Source organism: Nyctibius grandis, chromosome 3 (genome assembly GCF_013368605.1).
Source record: "Nyctibius grandis isolate bNycGra1 chromosome 3, bNycGra1.pri, whole genome shotgun sequence".
Classification (NCBI taxonomy): domain Eukaryota; kingdom Metazoa; phylum Chordata; class Aves; order Nyctibiiformes; family Nyctibiidae; genus Nyctibius; species Nyctibius grandis.
The window spans coordinates 108,059,221-108,075,126 of NC_090660.1; positions in this window are offsets into that span (position 1 = coordinate 108,059,221).

A 15,906-nucleotide genomic window follows, 5' to 3' on the forward strand; every position below is an offset into this window, starting at 1 on the left:
GTTTTCTCACTTTTACCCTTCCAATTCTCTTCCCCCATCCTGCTGGGGTGGCTAGTGAGCAAGTGGCTGTGTGGTGCTTAGTTGCTGGCTCAGGTTAAATCACGACAGACTCTAAAACGATGAACATTTGTGGCAAACATATTCTGTGTGCCTTAAGTCACAGGTCCCTGGAGGCATGTCGGGGCTTAGGTATCAACTTTTCTTTAATCTATCCCTCTTTAAAAGGTATGTATATGTCTTTTCCTATAAAGCAAGAGGCCCCACAGGTTTCTGCATAGCTGAGCCTCACTTGAGCCTACTGACAATGTTTCTCACTCAGTGGGTTTGCTTTCTCATCCTTTCTTCTTTTGTCTTGGCTCTGTACTGTGGCTGACGTTTCATTAACATTTTAATAACTGAGCCTAAATTAATAACATGAGCTTCTTGTCTCAGATCTTCCCAGTATAGCCCAACGAAATGGTTTGGGCTGGCTGCCCTTGAGTGCCAGCAGCTGAGAATAGGACCTCACTGAGAAGTGAAAGTTCACTCTTTTTCGAAGAGCATCAGTGTAAGTTCCATGTCATTAAGCTTCAATTAAAATCTCGGTCTTATTAGTAACAAAGCTGAGCTGCTTATGATCTTACCTTGCCTTTGGAGACAGAATAACACTGCATCATTCTTCTGAGGTATGTAGTGCTCATAACCTTATTTTTTCAAAGAAGATAGATGTATTTTCTTGTAGTTTCATTGCTGCTCCTCTTGTTCAGAATGTGACTCACTTCACAGGCAAAAGTTTAGTCCTTCAGAAAATCTTTTTCTTCAAATGTTTAACACGGCCTGAGGAACAGTTCTCTTTTCAGTATCTACACAAAGTAGTACTAAGTGTCATTCTCAAGCAGAGGAAGAACAACAACAAGAGAACAGTGAACTATTCAGGTTAATGCTGTCCTGAGCACAAGAACATTGAACTGTTTTGCCAATTTGAGTTATAAAGATGGGGGTTTGCAGACCTCAGCTTAGATTTCCCATGTGTCAGACACTGACCATTGCTTCTTAATTTTAAATAGCTTCTTATCACAGCTTTTTTGGTTACCTTTTGCATCTCTAGGCTACGTCAAGAATAGTAAGTTGAACAGTATCAAGAAATGTTCCTGTTCAATCATTGAATTGTTAGAATGGTCCTTGATACGGTTATAGCTTTGGACAACTAGCGCTGTCTGAATAGATTTTGAGCACAGTTTAGTGGCTTTCATGGATCTGAAAACATTCTTAAACATGTTTGGATTTAGCTATGCAGTTTTAGAATTTAATCACGTGGACACATACTATTCTGTGACAGATGGTCTCAGTATCAGAGAATCATCCTGGAAATGTTTAATTTACTAATACCAGTATTGCTTTAGAGATTTATTGATGTGGTCTGATGCAATTCCCTCTCCAGAGGTGAATGGTTGTGGTTTTGTTACAATTTTAATGTTTTTTAATATAATGTGCAATATTCTACTAACTGATTATTGTATTAGGCTTTATAGAAAAATTAATCAAATGAAAAGTAAATTAGTATCCCAAAGAGCTTTCAATCCCAACAATTAAGAACACAAGTGAATGGAAACGATGGGGGAAAGGGATGAAGGAGTAGGATGATTTGGGAGAATGAGGGGTAGGAATACAAAATAGTACAGTCTAATTTCTTAAGCCTCAGTTACACAGATATTTAAATGTGTACTTAATACAGGACACGTGAGTAGTTTCTTTAAAATCACAATGAAGTTTATGTTGCAGGAATGAGCCTTATTTGGCACTCTTAGAATACACGAGTTCCAGAAAATTGATGGTAGAATAGTCCCCTCTCTGATTCTAGAAGCGAGGTGTTAAAACCCAGAGGCAAAGTATGGTGTAGGTGTTAAGATTATAAATTGGGGTTTGGGATACATACTCTTTCTGTAGATATTCTTTTTGACCATGACCATTAGTTACTGGCCAGCACAGCAGGAAATGTAGAAAGGTACTTGGCCAAAACAGATAAAGCGGTCTGAAGGAGGCATTAAGGTGTATTAGTTTTTCCAAATAACCAATGAAAGAAGGATCCAAAAAGCCATCTCTGACAAAGGATACATCTAGACTGGTCAGAAAAAAGATAAGATAGAGGAGTATACTTAGTTTTGTGGACCTTAGGTATCCAAATTGGGTTTGCATAATGGGGGCTTCTGCCTACTTAGGATTCAGACAAATCATCTCCTGAAAATAGATGGTTTATTGGACAGAAGTTTTTCTGTTTAAAAGATGACCAGAGGAAATAGCAATGGAAATATCTGTTCAGCTTAATTTTGAAACTCAAGAGCAAGGGTGCTCCAAATGAGAAAAAGTTCCAAGGAGAAAAGTTTCTTCATCATCTGGGCAGAAAGTATGTTGAGGAACACACATAAGGCACCACCAAGCTGATCACTGGAAGCACCTTGAGAACAGAGTGATACAGAAAACCATAATGTGGACCTGTATCTAAACTCTCTTGAAATCCTAGTTTAGGTAGACTTTGAGGTATCAGGAACTCTTGACTTGAGTTCCCTGTGTAAAATGGGGATAACAGTCTTTCTTAGGCAGATTGTGTGATATCCACCTCTCACAGGGTTTTCTAAAGAAATACGGGTCACATAAAAACCTTAGTGGAATATAGTTCCAGGTCATCATGCTAAGAACAAGTTTGTCCTCTGTCAACCTTGCTACTTTTCATATCTGACAATTACGTCCATCTTGCTTTCTGAATTCAATTTCACTTCTCCATTCATTGTGTCTGTCCCTGGTGTGTTACATATGCTCTCTCCAGTTTTACACCAAACTTTCTGCTTGGCTTTCTGGTTGACTTCAACTATATTGCTTTCACAGTAATCCAACTTGCATATCATAGAGATGTAGTCAGTCATTCAGGCAAAGAAGCAGCAATGAATGAGACATTGGTACCTATCCTGGGTATTTGACTTCTCCAAGGGAGCATGTCTTCTGCTTTTGTCAGATTTGTTGCTCTCTTTATGCTTGAACTCCTTTTTGGGATTTGATCTTTGTGCCCTGATGCAGTACATAGAAAGTAAAAAGGGATGACAATCTATTGCAGATCACTGCAGTGCCAGAAACATTTTTTAGTCCCATGGGCACTTGTTTGAGCCCCTACTATGAATCAATCATGAAGTGATGAAAATCAAAAAACTGTGCCTATAAGAAGTGTCAGATAAGAACCTCTTCAAAAGCATCTCTTGGCCAATCAAATTGTGAGAAGATTTCATATTGAAGATATTTGTTTTATTTCAGGTAAATAGTTCATAATACTCCTGGATCACAGTGTGTCAGAATTTGGCTAGAAATCCTGCTCTGTTGGACTGGAGACATTATCTGCTGAAATGCCATATTTTGTATGCAATGCAAAACCAAACCAAGATCCAAGTCTGTATTTGTCACTACAGAACTTTGCACTCCCAGCAAAAAATACAGCCAGATCTTCAACATTACAGCCAGAATCTAAGTTTTACTAATACATTGTGACAATGCAAATTATTCTTCAGGTTCCATTGCCTACGGGATTTTTATGTAGCATTACTGAGAGTTATTAGGTGGAAGTGGGTGAAATGACACTTATGTTTTGGTACCCTCAAATGGATTATAAGTATATAATATGCACAAAATGTGATTTTAATTATTATATGAACTTAACCTTGAAGTTTTTGTATAGAATAAAGATTAAAAAAAAAAAAAGAAAACAATCAGAGAAGGAAAACAGAGCTTTTCTCATTGTAACACAAAGATGTGTTATTTAAGATTTGCTGAAGACCAAAAGAACCCCTGTAAAGTAACAAAGCTGTTGCAAAGAAACCCACTTCTTTGATCTATGCCTTCACAGCCTTTATTTGAATTTTATGAGAATGTTATTGGTCACTTCTTTGGTAATTTGTGCTCAGATTTGACTCTGGCTTGGCTGTGGAGACCAGGAGTACCACTGATGAAATGTAGACAGAAGGTGATGGGGAAGAACAAGCACTGGAGGGAGTCCTGTTTCCACTGTGCTGTATTTTCTGTCAGAGAGCATGAGGATAAATACTTCAGGTAGCAAATGAAGAGGCAGAACAGTGGCCCCCTGGAAAAAAAAAAATAATAGAAAGAACTAAGGTTGTGTGACTCTGATCCTGATGGAATACAAGAAATGACATCAGGATGCAACTCCTGGTGCAATGCAAGAAATTACCTCCCACCTTCTCCATCTCTCTCCAGTTTTTCCATCAGTGGTGGGATCAAAGGTACCATCAAAGCCTTAATATTTAATTAGGAGGAAGATGAAAGATAGGTAGTCTATCACCCTTATAACTACCAGCTGAGATTTTGATTCCAGTGAGAACACAGAGAATTGGTTACACAGTCTCCTTATCACCGTCAAGGTTGCCTCTATGGGAAAGCAGTTTGGTCTACTATTTTTTATTTTTTCTAGTTTGAATGTAAAATCTTTTCGTACTGTACAAGCTGTTACTGATTCAACTCTATAAGAAACAAATATGTTAGTTTCATATCTAACAGGAAATTCCCTTAAAAAGTCATCAACTCACTGGGTGTTCACTTGATGACATTTGGTCATGAAGACCGTTCTATCTGCATAGTATCCTCAGCTTGAATATCATTGAAACTTCAAGTTAAGCTCAAAGGCAAATACCTTTGTTAGAAAGCTGTATAAACTTTAGCACAAAACCAAGAAAATAAACCCAAAATATTTCATCCAACATTGCAATGCAGAGGGGAGAAAAAAAAAGAAAAAAAGCAATTACCAGAAATGATTGTGTGTTCAGGACCACTTACTGCATTGGAAAGTAAAATGGGCCATATCCAGCTCACCAAGCGTGTGGAATATATATCAAACATTACAGCCTGACATCTTCTATTGTCCTGGTTGATGAGAGCATGTGTTTGAACAGAAAGGTCATGCCCAGTCATGTGTGCTAAGTGTTTAGCTGGTAATGCAAAGTCAACACTTTTTTTTCTCTTCCTTCTCTCTTTGTTTAGGTAGTAGAACACTGGTGCAATACTGAGGATCAGGATATTGCCTTGATTTTAAAATCCTCAGCTGCAGAATCTTAAATTCTATTTAGTTTCTGCTTCACAGCAAAACTTTTCCTAGCAATGTCTAATCTTACAGTATTCCTTTATCAGGAGCGTCAATTTGTAAGTAATATTTTTGCTGATGGAACTGCAGACCCAATAAAAATCTATGATAATGGACAGTAGGTATTTTTGTACTTCATATGTATCTACATGTCTGTTTTTGAAGCATCAATAGCTACACTCGTTTGTGTTACTTATGCAAACAGAGAAGTTGACAAGCAAGGATGGTAGAGGTGAATAACACTTCCTTCAAATGATGTTAGGTAAGAAGTCAGAGAAACAGTCATTTTTTTCCCTCCACACTAAATATTTCTGTTCCTTTTCAAAATACATAAAAACTGATCTCTACTAGTAATATAACCCCTATGGCAGTACAGCTTTCTTTCCCAGAAGTAGGGTAAATAGTGAGATTTGACATGTGAGACACTATGATCAAATTGAGAGACTATATGATTTCTGATGGAGCAGAAATTCCATTTTCTCCAATAACAAGTGCTAGATCCAATGAGTTATTATGACCTTAAGCAATTCCAGTTCTGTCACTGGTGCTTGAATAATTCTATGTCGTTATTTCCCCTCCTGTGCTTTGATCACCTCATATACTCAAAAGGTGCACCTGGACTGCCCTGTATTATGTATTAGTACAATGTTTAGTATAATGAAGTTATTACGACTCCTAGAATCACAATTCCACCTAAAATTTGAATGATAACAACTCTGACCATTTCTAGATTTTGGAGATCATGGTATAGTGATGCAGAATGGAGGAGGAGTTTTGGCCTTGGCAGTTGTGATCAGAGTTTAAATTAGAATTCAAATCTTCATAGAAAATGTTTCATCCATTTATTAAGATATCTTTCCATTAGAAAGTCATTAGGAAACTTACATCACTCTCAGACTTGTTTGGGTAATAGTCTTTCCTTTTCTCCTAGTATCACGTGATAGATGTATCACGTGAATGTTTTCCCTAGGAAAACAGGGAAATGAAATTTATTATTTGTAGTATCAGAAGGCAGAGCACAGCGTTGTGTTCTGTGCATTCAGTTGCTGTAGTTTTCCAAATACTTGAAAGACTCAACTCTCACAGAGGAAATATAATCCTCCCCAAGGGTTCAGTAAAAAGAAAAAAAAAGGGTCCATAGTGCTGAACACTGCCAATCAGCTGTTCTTTCTTCATGTTTCTTTTTAGTTTTTGGAAAGAAGTCATGTAATGCAGTATGCTCTGAGGAAGGAAAAAAAAAGAACAAAATGACTTAGGCATACATCTGACACATAAAAAATTGTTTATTAGTCATTTCAAACATAAGACACCACAAAGAAAGGATTAGATGTTTTGTTAAGGTATTTGAATGGCATACCTAGTTATCTGAGCGTGGTGGGTTGACCCTGGCTGGACACCAAGTGCCCACCAAAGCTGCTTTATCACTCCCCCTCTTTCTTCAACTGGACAGGGGAGAGAAAATATAATGAACGGTTCACGGGTCAAGGTAAGGACAGGGAGAGATCACTCACCAATTACTGTAATGGGCAAAACAGACTTGACTTGGGGAAATTAGTTTAATTTATTACTAATTAAATCAGAGTAGGATAATAAGAAATCAAATCAAATCTTAACAGCACCTTCCCCTCACCCCTCTGTTCTTCCTGAGCTTGACTTTACTCCTGAGTTCTCTACCTCCTCCCCCTCTAGCAGCACAGAGGGATGGGGAATGGGGGTTGTGGTCAGTTCATCACATGTTGGCTATGCCACTCCCTCCTCAGCAGGAGAACTCTTCACACTCTTCCCCTGTTCCAGCATGGGGTCCCTCCCACGGGAGACAGTTCTCCATGAACTCCAACATGTGTCCTCCCCATGTTTCCCACTTCTACACCACTTGTGGTCCTGTATGTGGTTTCTTTCTCAATGTGATGCTACTGTGCTATGTGCAAAAATGCTATAACAGAAAGAGTCATATTTGGAAGTCTCTGACCAGTACTGAGCCACAGGTAGCCTCCACATGAAGGCATAGGGTCCAAAACTTTTCCTTAAAGAGGAAAAGTTGGAAGATGTTCTTGGCACAGTTTATGTCAACACAGAATCTCTCATAATCCCAAGCAACTGTGTCATAATCATAGCACAGTAGAATCATAGAATAGGTTGGAAGGGGCCTTAAAGATCGTCTAGTTCCACCCCCCCTGCCATTGGCAGGGACACCTTCCACTGGACCATGTTGCTCAAAAGCCCCATCCAACCTGGCCTTGAACACTTCCACAGAGTGTGTGATAAGTGTGCTCAGATCAAAATATCTGCATGTTAGCTTAAAGTCTGTATACCTAGTAAGTAGACAAGAAACAAGCTACTATAGTAATAATGGTAATAACATATTTCTATATTTACTCCAGCATTCAGTGTATTTTAAAATTCTGTTACTGTAACTTCTTTTTGGAAGCAAAAAGGACCATCTGGTCAGGAGGAAATCAATGCAGGATGGATTTACTAGGCATCAGTTGATCCAAAATGGTTTCTCCAATCGAGACAAACAAACTTTCATAAAGTTTTCGTCAACTAAGCCCCTGTCAGCTCTCGTGCAGGACATTTACATGCAAAGGAAGTATTTAATCTTACAGATGTTTTTGTAAGAGTAAAAAATAATAATAAAAAATGGACATATATTTTCATTATGGCAAAAGCAGGGAAAAAATAGTGAAGATGTCTGAAGAAGCTAATTTACTGGTTCTGGTATCTTTTCTGTGGTTCCTTTGGTATGTTCATACTCTTGTTGAGTATGAAGCAGTATATATAATACAATTAATATTAAAGCAGATCTAATTAGGAGTATATTCGTGTATCAGGAAAGGCCATCTAACAAGCCCACACTTGTCAACAGAAAGGTGAATGTTTGTCTAATTCTGTAGAAAATGGATTTTTCAAAGAAAAATAATAACTCTTCAGTTTGCAGTTACTAAATTTGCACTGTCCTTTATCAGGTCAAAGGCTAGGAAAAGGGATTCATCAATGACAGGATATGGTGGATTTCTAAACCCATCACTGGAAACCACAGCTCTCATTAAAAGAAAAAAAAAAATCTCTGCCAGGCAAAAGATAAAAGAAAGCTAGCTGATGTTATAGGCAAGAGACAGAAATATGTTCCTTCAGATGATTGAGTCATCCTATCTAAGGTATATAAAAATTATTTTCTAAAAGTGTCTGTTTCTCTTTAATGACTAAATAGGAAGACCAGATGGGCAGCTTAACAGTACAAGTCACTGGGGTGAATCCTACATTAGTGCTGAAGGTGCTGTCGACCATCCAGGGCTAGCTGGGGAGTCTCGTTAGCAGGAGATGTGCTAACTTATTTAAGGATATAAATTGCCTTTAACATGCATTAAAATAACAAAATTTTTAACAAAACTATATACAGAACACATCTCAAAACAAGGAAGGTCAAAAAAGTGCTGCACCTTTTGACGACTGTGGTAACTGAAGCTTGCCAGTAATTCAGCATCTCTTGGAGTGATTGCAAAGGGAATGAACAAGGGTCAGATAGTTTGATTCCTCCAACTTTAGAAAAAAGAAATGTGAGGAGATCAGATTCATATTTTCATTTGGTTGAGAAGTAAAATTTGATTTTCCTGAGAACTGGTAGGGCCATTATTGATTCATTTACTGGGTAATCTTATATAGCAATTTCACACAGCATAATGTACTCTTTGGTGGCCTAAACCCCTATTTTTGAACAAAATAAACCACAAAACTGATAGTATAAATAGAGGAAGGGAACTACCATCTGTTTCCTTGCTTTAAATGGTAGTGTTTCATAATAAAGTCAAAGTTTTCTGTGAGGAAAAAGAAGAAGAAAAAAAAAGGAGGAGAGAAAAGAAGCCTTCAAGCAAGCAACTTCCCTTGACAGAGAAAGAACAGTGTGACACAGAGAAAGAAAGAAAAAAAAAGACTTGACACTATCTTTTTCTTAGTCAATCTCCTTACTTATATCTGGTTTTAAAAAGATTATTTCAATTACCTACCTCAGTTAATGTAAGATATATTAACACAGGAAGATTCATTCATCCCACATATTATCCATTCATCTAGTCTAAATTTTCCTCTCCCTATATCTTCCAGAGAATGCAGAGTAAACGGGTTCTTGGTAATAGAATCTAATACAATAGTGTTTACAAGAATATTGTGAACAGATTATTTTTCAGTTAAATTATCTTTCCATTAGAAGTATATCTGTTCAATATTTTTCACCTTAGCTTTAATGTGCTCCATTTATTTATTTAATGAAGATATGGATGACAATGCATTCATTCTAAATTTCAGTTTTCATTATAGATTGGCCTTTTCAGACCTCAGCAGAACCCATCATTTCCTGTGCTGAGGGCTGTACAAACATACAAAAAGGAGATTGCTATTGCTCTGATTAATTTATTATCTAACAGATAAGCCAGACGTAGGGTACACCTACATGGGCTCTTGCCCTCTGAGCAGACATGAGCTCATTCTATTTGCATCCAAAGCAGATGGAAATTTTCTCTGCCTGTACTCCACATTAACTAGAAGCCTCGTGAATACAAATAACATGGTGTTTAATCCAAGCTACTGAATGCTGATGAAAGATGTTATATCTTAACTTGTGCTTAGGGTTTCCTACAGCATCTGCTCAGGAGTATATATAAAGTGAGCTCTAGTCTTTCTGAAAAATATTATATAGATATCACTGAAGAATGGAAAATGGCAATATGGAAGAGAGCAATACGATTTTTGGAGATGTCTGGATGGGCAAGATAAAGGACAGGAGTGGCAATTTCTTGGGGAAGAACTGAGTAACTGAACATTCAAGTATAATGCCCAGTCTAAGGCAGAATCAGTGTGCCTGAGTCTGCTAGAGTTAATCATGACTGAGAGACATTTGGCTCTTGGAGTGAGCATTTAACTGTCTCACCTCAGACACTTAAATTATGATGGACTGAATCATCTGCGGGCAATGCTTTTCTCTCCACACTGACTACTGAAAAAAAAAATGTACTTCTAATTTTCAGGTTACGGAACTGTTTCCCCTTGATTTTGAAATGTTTGCTGTTTCCTTGAATTTGCAAAGTCTCTGTTCTGACCTGCAACTGATCACTCAGCTACTACAGGACATTATTATTATTCTCTTTCAATACCCTTTTTTCTGGATTTTTTCCTTATTTTCTGCTGCTCTGCTCTGTAGATTTCCAGTCACCAACCCCATCCCTAAGAGAAAAAAAAAAAAGAAAAAATAAAACAGAAAAAAAAAACCAGAAAAATGATAGAAAAAATCAAATAAGAATAGTGAGAAAAATAAAAGTGATTACAATTCCATTTTACACTCACCCTCACTCCAAGTTGAAATTATCCTGTTCACTGAGGCACAGGTGGTGATTTTCCTAACTTGATTTGGTCATTAAAAATCCTTTAGCTGCTTCAATACTTTCTCCCCGAGGCCCCCATCAGCACTGTCTTCTCCAGTGATTAGAATAGAGCCGATTGGCCTTCTGAACTTATTACAACCCTTTTTCTAATGATCTCATAATGACTGCAAACCTGAGCCTAGCAACCTGACAGATAATGATGTCAATTATGTAAAACAGAAATGAAGGCTTTGAATCTAATATACTGTATTTGGAACTGGGGGAGGGGGAGCCTTATTTATAGTTTCACTGACTAACTGTCATATTTCAAAATGTCGGTAAAAGTTAATAAAGGGGAGGTTGGGGAACACACAAAAAGATCCTGGTTACAGGGCCCTTGATAAATTTTAAAAAGAGGGTTACTTATTCCTTCTCTTGTTCTCTAAAAAGCTTCTGGTGGTTTTTGACTCCTGTGCTACTCCAGTGGGGTTTTACAACTTTAGTCCCCTCTTTTTGTTTTCCAGTGGAATTCTTATGGGAAATCCTAAGGCTTGTAGGCACATCAACAGTCAGTGTCAGTGAATTTGCTTTTAATGACCAATTATTAGTAAAATCACTCTGTAATCATTTAGCTATAAAGACTTTTAAAATTATAGATATTTTACTTTTATGTTTTTAAATTATTATTTTATTGTGGTCTAATGACACAGGAAAGTTCCAAATTCCTCTTGGTTGTGAACAGAAACCTCAGTTCTGTGTCAAGTTGCTTTATATCACCAGTTATAGATTAAAATATGAGCAAGCATTTAAGGCAAAGCTAAGTGAGATTTAGCTTTCGGCCTAGAATAAACCAAAATTTGTTCAGTTTCCTTGGAAAGCTCCTGTAACTTCTCACGAGAGTGGTGCTTATATCAGGTGTGCCATGACGAAGCTCAGCTTGAGTTAGGACATCACATCACACACCCAGCGACAAAAGTGGGATCTATGTCCCAGCCCAGTTTTCTCTTTACTAGACTGCATTGTCCTAGTCCCAGTTTTTCACACCTTCCTGTGATCCCCAGGCAAGAGTAACCTCCTGGCTCTTAATTCTTGTGGTATTTTGACAAGCCCCAATGAGCTGTTCTTTTTAGACCTCAAAGGTTATGTTCCACAGTTCTAAAATGTAATAAATTTTTATCAGAATAGGAATCTGTCCCAGAGTAGCTAAAGAACTTGTAGGTTCAAGACATTTTGTGTGATTGTTTAGTGTCAGAATATGAAGCCTGAGCCCTGCACAGAGGAAACTGCAGTCTTAGAGATGCAAATTCAACAATATAGAGAGGGACAATAGTGTAATGGGAATAATGGCATCACAGAATCACAGAATCTCAGAATCGACTAGGTTGGAAGAGACCTCTGGGATCACTGAGTCCAACCTTTGACCTAACACCACTGTGTCAACTAGACCATGGCACTAAGTGCCATGTCCAGTCTTTTCTTAAACACCTCCAGGGATGGTGACTCCACCACCTCCCTGGGCAGCCCATTCCAATGCCTAATAAACCTTTCTGTGAAGAAATTTTTCCTAATGTCTAACCTGAACCTCCCCTGGCACAGCCTGAGGCTATGTCCTCTAGTCCTGTCACTAGTTGCCTGGGAGAACAGGCCAACCCCCATCCCACTACAGGGGGAATGTGCTTTGGATTAGTGTTTCAGTATAAGGCTGGACCTGGGAAATATGGAGATTACATCTGTTTACTCCTAACTGAGTATGACCAGAAGGCAACAGCCTTTCAAACTGACATGCTACATTGACCTTTCTAAAAAGCAGTGATAATACTGCAGCCAGTTCCAGGAGTGGGAATAAAAAGTGCCTGAAATCAATGCAAATACATGCATAATATTCTGCAGGTCTGATCCAGTACGTAATGCAATTGACAGAAGAGCTCCTATTGATTTCCATTACATTAGACCAAACCTCAGGTGGCAGAGATGTATCCCAAAAGATGATTCAAACTTTGTTATTTTTCGCACATTATGAAAAAATAAATGCACAGATTTTTCAAAATCAGATACTTTTCACAGGGTTTTAGGATCCAATAACTTGTAGTGAATCATAAGTAGTCTTTATATAATTTATTAGAACACATGTTGGCAGATGAATATTTAAATGATGTTATTTATAGTAGCATAGGAAATGTACTTGTAATGATCTCAGTATTTTCCAATAAAGAGAGATGGTGAGAAATCCTACTCAAGGGTAAACTCAAAAATCAGAATTGAAAAAAAATTTATTGAACTATCCAACTGTAATATCACCTCACCGTAAGTGTCAGATTTTTCTTTACAGTGGTGATACTGTGTCATCCAGGTTTTAGCACGAAGGGTGACAGTTTCCATCACTGATACACACCCCTTTCATAAGATACTACCTGCCCCAGAGAGAAGTGTCTGTTTACTGTGGCTGATCACATTTCCCCTCCGTGCCAGCCCCACCTTGTGACACTGTGCAGAATGTCCATCTCGGGTGACTTCTTAGGGAGATTAGCACAATATAAAAAAACACAAAAGCCAGAGGGGGGGGGAAAAAAAGGAGAGAGAGAGAGAGGGAAGAGAATAAAGATGTCAACACTGAGCTTTTAATTAGTATTTCCATGCTTGCTTTGGTGGGTGGCTGCAGCCACACCACCAGTCATGTCTATATCTCGATTGCATTGTCAGTAAAATGGAAACTTAACATTTCTCTCTCTCTGTATCTTTCTTAGAGATTAATGAGTGTTGTAAATCTTTAGATAATTTCACTGAACTCATGGGTTTTTACATATGTTGCCCACAGGTTGTCCATTAATAAAACAAACAAACAAATGAAATGTAGTTCATTCTTCTGCTACACAGGTTGTATATAGATGAAGGTAATAACAAGGTATTTTTATGTAAAAATATTTTACTTATTGTTAGATCTCTTTAGACTAAGAGTATTCTTATTCCTTACTGTATCTCTGTATTTACCTCATGATCCATACAGTGATGCCTCCACCAAGACCTGGATATCTGCAGAATGTCTTGGGATCAAGGAAGAATTTACCACTTATTGGTGGCAGAAGAGGAATAGACAATTATTGAAGAACTTATTTTCAGGGAGGAGTAGTTCTAGAGGAATTAACTGAATGGGGGGTTGTAGATTTTGTGTATAGCTTCTTTTGTTAGTCTTTTTTTCCAAATCCAAACCCGTTTGATTTTTATGTGTATTTACTTTTTTTTTTGAGATTTCGAATTGGAGATAAGATTCTAGCCATATTCTGAGTCAGAAACAACCAACTTACTGCTCATATTTTTGTGCCTACAGCCCAGCAGAGTGCTACTGAATGCTTTGTGCTCTTGTAGTGTATTTTCATGTCTAATTTGCTCTTCACTACCACTTCTTAGTGTTTCACTACAATAAGCACACTGACTCAGAAGGTGCTTGCTTGGGCTGCAGTGCTTTGGATTTTATAACATCTTTAATTTCTGCAAGACAAACTACTATTTTATGGAGCATTCTCACTTTAAAATACTTTATTTCAAACACTGCAGTGTAATGATGAGGTATGGCACATGCAATAAGTGTTGTAGCACTCCAAAACCAAAGATATTTAATTTCCATCTTACACTTAATTGATTGTTTAGTATTAAAACTTGTTGCTGAGGGGTATGTTGAAACTAGAATTGACATTGAAGGAAATAAGTGAAACCAAAGATACATCGATAATACCAATGCTTTTATTTTCTCTACATGCAGTTACATCTTGTGTGATGGACAGGAGAATTACTCTTTCTGTCCAGAGAAAAAGCTATATAGCAATAGTTATTAAAGAGCAGCAGGGGAAATAGATATCACATACAGAATGTGTCTGGCACTCTCATATTGTTGGGAAAGAAAAGCAAAATCTTAGGTACCAGGTGTAACTAATGCTCCAGTTCAGCTACTGTGCCCACTTCGCTTAATATTTTATTTCCAACTGTAATAGCTTTTTTCTTTTGACAACTACAAAAAGTTATTAGTTTTCCTATAAGCCGTAAATTCTATCAGGTTTAGGAACAGGCTTATATATCTCTGAGAATATGACTAACCCAGACATTGGTATTCTCACTGCTTAAAAAAAAATAGTTGATTATTATTTATTATTCTCTATATGTCAAACAGTACAAGACCAGGACTTTTATTTTAAAAGCCTACTATGTTTGGCTCTTCAGAAATACACGTCAAAAGAAATCCAACCCTGAAGAGTTTGCAATGCAAAGATAAAACATAACACAGCAGGCAAATATAACAGACACATGGTGGGAACACAAGGTGCCAAGAGGACAATCATTACCTATGTCATAAGCAGCAGTCATGACCCACCAGCTGCCTGCCTGCTGTCAGGAGTTTCATAGATACCCTGACAGAGATCAGAAGAGGAAAAGGAGTGAGGTGGCTGTTGGCTAGAAGTATGACAAAAAGACTTCAGTGTGAGTTTTGAGTTGTTATTGTATCTCATGGCTTGGCAAAGCCCTTGGGGATGGGGGTAAGTAGGACTGCGCATTCACCTTTCCTAAGACCATCCTTGGAATGACTGACTGACTTTTCATGGTTTTGTTATTTTCTTATTTGTCAGTCATAAAAAAGACTTCTGGGGCATGAGAAACTGGACACCTGTAACCAGCAGTAGACACAACCATGAAACTTGAGGAGGCAAAGAATGCTACATTCACTGCTGTTCAATCGCTTCATGGTCTTTGTTATTCCCCTACCCATCACAAATGCAGACTTACACCCGTGTACAAAAAATGCCTGAGGGTTCATAGATGTCAATACACTTCAGAGCATGTGTGTTTGTACAGCTGCTTATGCAGTGTCACTGTAGCCCTGCTCCTGGCTGGGTAATCTCAGTGACATTCCAGCACTCAGTTCATTGTGCAGTCCTCCAGGTTGACCTTTGAGACTTGCAGAATGTGTATGGGACTTCTAAAACAATTTGTGGCTGGCAGTGTCTCCTTCCATTTGTCAGTGATGACAATGAATTTCCTTCCCACGTGCTTGTCAGCAACTAATTATTTCCTCCCTCCTCCAGTCCACAGTGAGAAATGCTATCTTAAGCCACAAATAACAGCAGTTTATTAATACAAAAGGGAAGCTGGTGACCACAACAAGTTCCTGTGTGGCTTTGCCTAGTGGGATGATAACTTTTTGAGACAAGTTGCCCTCTAAGGGCTGGTCTTCATGACAGTTAATTACTTATTTTTGCAATGGAAGTGAAAAAATGAATCAGAACATGCACATAAAAACTCCCAGTGTCTCGTCATGCGGCTCCCTCACACAGCCTGAGGTTATCAAGGAAACTGTCACTTGCAAAACCCTCCTGTTGGGAAATGTGCTTACAGTATAGAACAAATATTTGGGAAACATATTTTCAGAAGCATGAAAAAAAGTGGAAA